The sequence below is a fragment of the Rhinolophus sinicus genome, linkage group LG04, assembly GCF_036562045.2.
Source record: "Rhinolophus sinicus isolate RSC01 linkage group LG04, ASM3656204v1, whole genome shotgun sequence".
Classification (NCBI taxonomy): domain Eukaryota; kingdom Metazoa; phylum Chordata; class Mammalia; order Chiroptera; family Rhinolophidae; genus Rhinolophus; species Rhinolophus sinicus.
This window is the reverse complement of record NC_133754.1, coordinates 132,839,841-132,847,053: the sequence shown is the minus strand read 5'-3', so window position 1 is coordinate 132,847,053 and position 7,213 is coordinate 132,839,841. Positions and strand designations below refer to the sequence as shown.

The 7,213-nt window shown below is 32.6% G+C and overlaps 1 non-coding gene across 1 annotated transcript; it reads right to left on the bottom strand.

The window, feature by feature from the left end:
• Positions 1–439: 439 nt before the first annotated feature.
• LOC141571404 (U6 spliceosomal RNA) lies at positions 440–541 on the bottom strand. Its single transcript, XR_012496147.1, has one exon. It is a non-coding gene; the product is annotated as a U6 spliceosomal RNA (small nuclear RNA).
• Positions 542–7,213: the final 6,672 nt, after the last annotated feature.

The following is a 7,213-nucleotide window of genomic DNA, read 5'->3' as shown; positions in this document are numbered from 1 at the left end:
CTGGGAGCATGTGATTAGCTGTAAAAGCTTTATTAAGGGTGGCTAAGACATGGAAACAAATACAGTGTCCTTCCATAGATGTTTGGATAAAGAAAATGTGATATATATATATATATATATATATATATATATATATATATATATATATATATATATATATATAATTAAATGTTACTTGGCCATAAGAAAAGATAAAATATTGCCATTTATGAAAGCATGTATGGCTTTTGAGATGATCATGCTAAGTGAAATAAGGTAGAACAAATCGAGAAACTTATATGACTTCACTCGTGTGGAATATAAAATTGAAAGCAACCAATGAATAAGACAAAAAAAAAAAAAATACGCATAGACACAGACAACAGTTTAGTGGTTACCAGAGGGTAAAGGAGGGGATGGTTTTGGTAAAGGAGGGTAAAGGGGGTCAAATATACGGTGATGGAAGAAGAACCGACTCTGGGTAAAGAACACACAATATGCAGGGGTCACGCTAATCTTCTCTGTATCGTTCCAATTTTAGTATATGTGCTTAAGAAATTATGGTGTATTTATACAATGGATATTATAAGCCATAAAGAAGAATGAAATCTCACCATTCGGAATAATATGGATGGACCTAGAGAACATTATGCTAAGTGAACTAAGTCAGACAGAGAAAGACAAATACCATAAGATCTCACTTATGTGTGGAATCTAAAGAAAAGAATAAATGAATGAACTAATCAGAAATAGTCTCAGAGACATAGAGGAAAAATGGAGGGTTGCTAGATGGGGGGTGGGGTGAGGACAAAAGGGGAGGGGAGGGGATTAGAAAACACAATGGGTAACCACTAGATTGCCGTGGGGATACAAAAGTCAATTTGGGGAATGCAATCAATAATGTTGCAAAGATTTTGTAGGGTATCTGATGGACACTTGTCTCAATGGGGAGACCACCTCAGGGATGATGTAGATGTCTGATCACTTCACTGTACACCTGAAGCTGAAGCTGAACAATAATGAATGTCAACTATTATATATATATATCATATGATATATATATATATATATGATATATATATATATATATATATATATATATATATATATATGATATATATATATATAATAGTTGACATTCATTATTGTTCAGCTTCACACATATATATATACAAGAAGTGGAGTACAGCATTAGGAATAGAGACAGTGCGACAGTGCAAATGTAATGGCTGTATGCGATGTCAGAAGGGTAGTAGATGGGGGAAAAGGGGTTATCACTATGTGAGAGATATAAATGATAAATGTCTAACTATTACATTGTGTTGTATACCTGAAACTAATAAAAAAAATGTTAAAAAAAGAACACACAATGCAATGTAAAGATGATACATTATAGAAATGTACACTTGAAACTTATACAACTTCACTAACCATTGTTACTCCAATAAATTTAATAAAATTTAAAAATTAAAATAAAATATATAAAATAAAAGTTTCAGCATGCAAAATTTAATCAAATTTATCAGTTAATCTTGCAACAAACATTTTAATACAGAATATTCAAATAAATATACATGTCAGCAAGATGTCTGTATCCTTAGCCTACCAAAATTCCTAACTGAAATTGTCCATGAAATACTATATTAAGAAAAATTCTTCAAAACCTCTGGAAATTTAGAAAGGTTGCTCTTGACTACCAAAAATTAGAAGAAATTCACAGTCAATAAAGTATGTTGATGGGATTACAGAAAAAGAATATATTCGAGGTATGATCACAAAATACAGTGAATGCTACTGCCAAGTGCCATCCAACAGAAAAGCAGGGATCCCAATATGGGAAACAGTGCGATGAACCTCAGTAACAGTGTTTGACAAGTTTCAACTTGTTCAGTGCAGTCAGTCAGGTGTGAGTTACAGTTGGGAGGTGTGTTTTAAAGTGTGCCCGTAAACAATCCTCCATCATGACAATGCTCTGTGTTACACATTGCTTCTGGTATACAGCAATTTCACTCAAATAAAAACATTACAGTGTGACCACATCTACTTTATTCACCAGAACTGGTACTGTGGGACTTCCGGCTCTTCCCCACACTAAAAATGATTCAGGATATGGAGGCAGCCATGACAGCACGACTAAAGACACTCACAAAAGAGGACTTCCAGAACTGATTCAGAAAGTGACATTAACAATGGGATAAGTGTGTTCAGTGTGAGGGACAGTATTTTGAGGCATATTAACGGCAATGTGTTTTCTAGTGTAATTTTTTTTTTTTTAATTTAAAAGTCCACTGTATGGTTTGATCACACCTCGTATAAGGCTGATTTAAACTTTGATCCTTCAAACTGTATCAGTGTTAAGGAAAGTAAGCAGGGACTATTCTCACTAAAGAAACTCACTAAAATCCTCAGATTCCTCAAGTTAAGGATGGATCCTGTGGCAATAAAGGAATCTGGAAAATGGCATGAAATGGAAAGTACCATGAATACGCAAGCAGCATTGCTAGATGTTCAAACAAGGGAACAGAATTCCTCCTGTTTGCAGTTGGTGGCAGCAGGGTTAATGAGTAAAAAGAGCAAAGAAAATTTGTAGACCCAGATATCAAAATGCTCTTTTAAAGATGAGTAACAAGATTTTTCAAAAATAATAGGAGGAATTCAGAGGAAGTTATTGCTTGAAACAATGTCCAAAGATAAACAGAAAATGGAAACAATTTTACAAACATCTGCAATCTGCTTTGTATGAATACATGGTTCTTTTGAAACTACAGTGAAAACAGAAGAGTGAAAGCAGATAATACTGTATATTTTAAAATTAGCTTTTTGAAAAGGAGGGAGACATAGAAAGAGAAATATGTAAAATTTAAATTGTAAAAAGTACAAAAATAATAATATCAGAATTAGAAAGAAAATACAACAGAAACAGCAGAAATAATACTATAGAAAATTGCAGTTGAACACTATCATTTCTATGTAGTGGTAAATATGTATTTTCTCAAATAATAGTTAAAGAAAGAAATATGTTCTGTTATAACGTTAATTAAAATGCAAAAGTTATATGTGTGTATATATGTGCGTATGTGTACATGTAAATATATATATATATATATATATATATATATATATATATATATATATATATATATAATTGGGGTATCCAAGGATCCATCTATCCTAATATTGCATTATATATGAAAGAAAAAATATATGTACTATAATAACTAGAACAATTATAACTTTTTAAATGTCTGTAATTTCTAAAATATGATTTATTTTCATTACCAGAATTATATATTTTAAATAAGAATAATTTTAAAATATAGTTTAGTATATTCTGAGAGTAGGGAGGTACTTTTTTTTGTTTTTTAAGCATGCCCATTGTTTCCAGTAGAATCTATACAGAATTTACAAAAGAAGCTAAACGAAAGTAATTACTCTGTGCAGATTTTTATAATACTCTAAGTGGAGTATCATAATACATTTACTATTTGTCATCTCACCTGATTTCCTGCTGTATATATTATATAATAAAAGGTGGTAAAATTAATGTTTCACCTCATTTGAAAAACTGCAAAAGTAAAATTTGAAGAACGTTTTTATGTATTTCCTAAATAGTTCCAGATTGTCCCACTGTAATTAAATTTGTAAAGATTCATTCCATTTTGCACATTGTGTCTCTCTTGACAAAAATTATTTCCATTCATAAAAGGAACAAAATGATTACTGAATGGTGCCAGAAATTTCAAACATGTGGTTTTTGAATGCTTTGCACACACATATTGTCTTTTTAAATTCAGTTAAGTGATTCAGAATTGTGCTCCAGGAAAAGCTTATTAAAAATTAAGATATTTTTCCATCAAATTGAATGGCCCACTAAAATTTTAGTATTTAATAATTCAAATTAAAAAGATTTTGAAGTAGAAAAGAAATAGCTTCTACTGTGAGTACATAAATGATTGACCATTTAAAAATATATGCTTTTCTTTTAATATTTTAATATTTAGCACTTTTAATTCTCATTATAGAGGTACATATCTGTACTCTGTTGATATTACATTATAGAGATTTCATTAGGGAATATGAAAAACCATAGTCTAACTCATATGAATCACTGTACTTTTCCTCTCCTAAAACCTATGATTTTCAAGCACAGAATGAGAATTATACAGTCCATAGAAAAACACTGGGTGCATAATTGTTAACTTATTTCCTTATATGAACTTGATGACTATATGATTTCAATGTAATTCTGATAATGTAGTCATTAGAGTTCTAACTACAAAAATATGCTCCTACCAGATATTTCCTTAAAAAAACCAGGGTAAATAACAATAAAAAAAATAATTGATTTTAAATTTGAGTTTTATAAGTCATTATAAGATAAGGTATTCTGAATCAGTGCTATAAAGATGCAGTTGTTAACTTGAAAATCATAATTTTCTGAAACACAGAAAGAAAGAGGGAGTAGATGGAGAAAGAAAGGAGAGAGAGTAGGGGGCCTATTTCTCCTTGTAGTTAGTCTCTATTGTACTACTTTATACCATTTTACATTTAAAACAGAAATCCCTTAAGGAGAGATGATGCTACAATACAGAAAATATGTGGGTTATTTTTTCCCCTTTTGGACTTTTGAAGCCTTTTTTTTCTGAGATGATTCTCTCTATGGTAGAGGATTCCCAAGATAAGGAACTGAATTTCCTATTACAAGTGCCAATTTCATAAGTGGTTTTAGTGGTCTGAACATTTATCCAAGAGTAACAAGAGAGAAACCACCAATGTGTATCATATAGACCACCAAAGAGCCATCAGACTCAAGTGGCTTTCAGTCACCATCAACCTCAGTTCTCTGAAAATACAGTTTCTCAAATTTTGCTTGCTGTTCAGAAGACTTTCTGTCTTTCTGCCTGATTTCACTTTTAACATTTTATTGTCTACATACAAAGAGCAAACACTAAAATGTTAAAAGAGTGAATCAAATATTCTAAGTTGAATCATGTGAACAGACTTATCATCTGGCAAGTCTGCGTTTCCTATCACCATTTTACAGGTGAGTTAGGAGAAAGAGAGGGTAAGATTCTCTTTTCTGGAGAGAATAAGTAGGAAGTTTAGTCAAATAGAATTAGTTTCCTTATGAACAGTTATAGAGGACAATTCTGAGTGAAGGTTATGTGTGTGGACTCAGGAGCCAAATTGTCTGGGTTCAAATCCCTATTTTTCTATCTTCCAGTCTGGATACATAATCTGGTTTCTCTGAATAGTATATTTCCTTCACTTTCCTTCTATATAAAATGTCTTTCTCTGTAAAATAATAAAGTTCCTTTAGCTTTCGTCCTTGTAAAACATTAATAATCATGACAGTTCCCTCATAGGACTGTTGTGAGGAATATCATATGTAAAGCACTGGTGAATTGTAAGCAATGCATGAGAGTTAACTTTTGCTATTATAAAGAATATGGATAAATTATACTGTTCAGCTTCTCTTGCTAAATATGTTATCTTTTATTGCTACTCTGTTCAGTGTTCAAATTAGTCAATTTTGGGGTGACTGCCAAACGATATCCCTGCTTTGAAATTACTCCTTATCAACAGCTTGCACTAATGGGACCCTATTGGCACCACCTTCTGGGTGATCATAGCTAATTATGCCAGGAAGGGAAAGTTGATCCATGGGAAAATAGAACACCCCCTTATTTTCTACATACCATCATCCAAGGATATCAGTAATAGAATTCAGAAAACGTAGTCTGAAGGAGGCAAGTTGGGGAACTCTGAATTCATGTATATTTAGGGGAGGCAAACCTATTCAGCTGTGCATTAGCTGAGAGAATTGACTACAAAAAGCATGAGGAAGAGAGAGCCTGGGAGATGGGGAAAGAAAAGAGACCATGCCGTCATCAAGAGGTATGCTTCAGCTCTAGACTTTCCTTCCTACCTCCAATTAAGCCTATAATAAGGCTGGCTAAAATTCATCTGCTCTGATTGAGTGTCAATAAAAAATATGCTCACCCTAATGAACTTGAACTTGGATCAGTGATTTCTAGTTCTTCCAATTAAATGATCCCTGCTTCAAACAGATGTTTTTGTATTACAAAACTATGGACATACATTTCCATAAAAAATGCAGTAAGTGATAAATGTAAGCAAATAGTGTGTGTGGGTGGTGGTGGTGAGGGGGTAGGCAGAGTGACTTGATCCGAGGCAATGCCAAGCATCTCTGCACTAAAAATCAACTTAGAAGAATTAATTTCTCTCATATCTGCAATGGATATTTGGAAAGAAGCCCAGAAAGAAGAGACACTCTGAAACAAAAAGGGATAAAAATTTGCAAAAAGGGTTAAAAGTGTTTAAAAGAAACAATCCAAAACAATTGATCTCCTACAAGAGAATCTTTAAGGAGAAATTGACAAGATGGTATCAGTTCACTCAGAGATTTGGAAGAAAATGAATCTAGGTAGAAGAAATAATGACAATGATGATGATGATAACGATGGCTAAATATTATTGGGAAGCCATAACACTATAGGGAGGCTGCAAAGTGTAAAAAAAGAGCTCAGAGGGTTACCTTTGATAGATTTTCACTAGCAGTCCAGTTCTGCCTTGGGCAAATGACTGCATCCCCCTACTCTCAGCCTCCTTATTCTAAAATTGGAATACCAATGTGTACCATGTGGGGTTATCATGAAAATTAAGAATAAGGACTTTGTTATCAAACAGATCTAGGTTCCTATCCTGATTCGTAATAAAGTCTCAAAACATATGTTTTTTGTTTGTTTGTTTGTTTTGCTTCTTTTCATGATTTTTAGTATTACTTCTCAAGCACAAGGGGTATTCATGAAAAGAGGAACGGAGATCTAGTTTGAACCATCAAGCTTTAAACAACAGGAAGATTTTACCCTACTCTCTTGTAGGAATTCATTATTATATCGTTTATAGTTTAGCGACATAGCAACGTGCTGTTCTTAATAGCACTTGACATACTGAGGAACAACAGACCTCAGTAATGGTTTTTTGTTCATGTTTTGTAACGATACATCTCTCAATCCACCATGTCACTTAAATCATAACACCTATCTTTGTTCATATGTCTAAACAGTTATCATGTTTTCTCTATTCAATTACAATTGGCACTCTTAGGTTTATAAGTAAACTTTTACAGCCTTGAGGAATTCTGAAATTAATTCAAAAGAAATTTTACAAGTTTTATTAATATATGCTCAGTAAAGATCATCATCTTGGG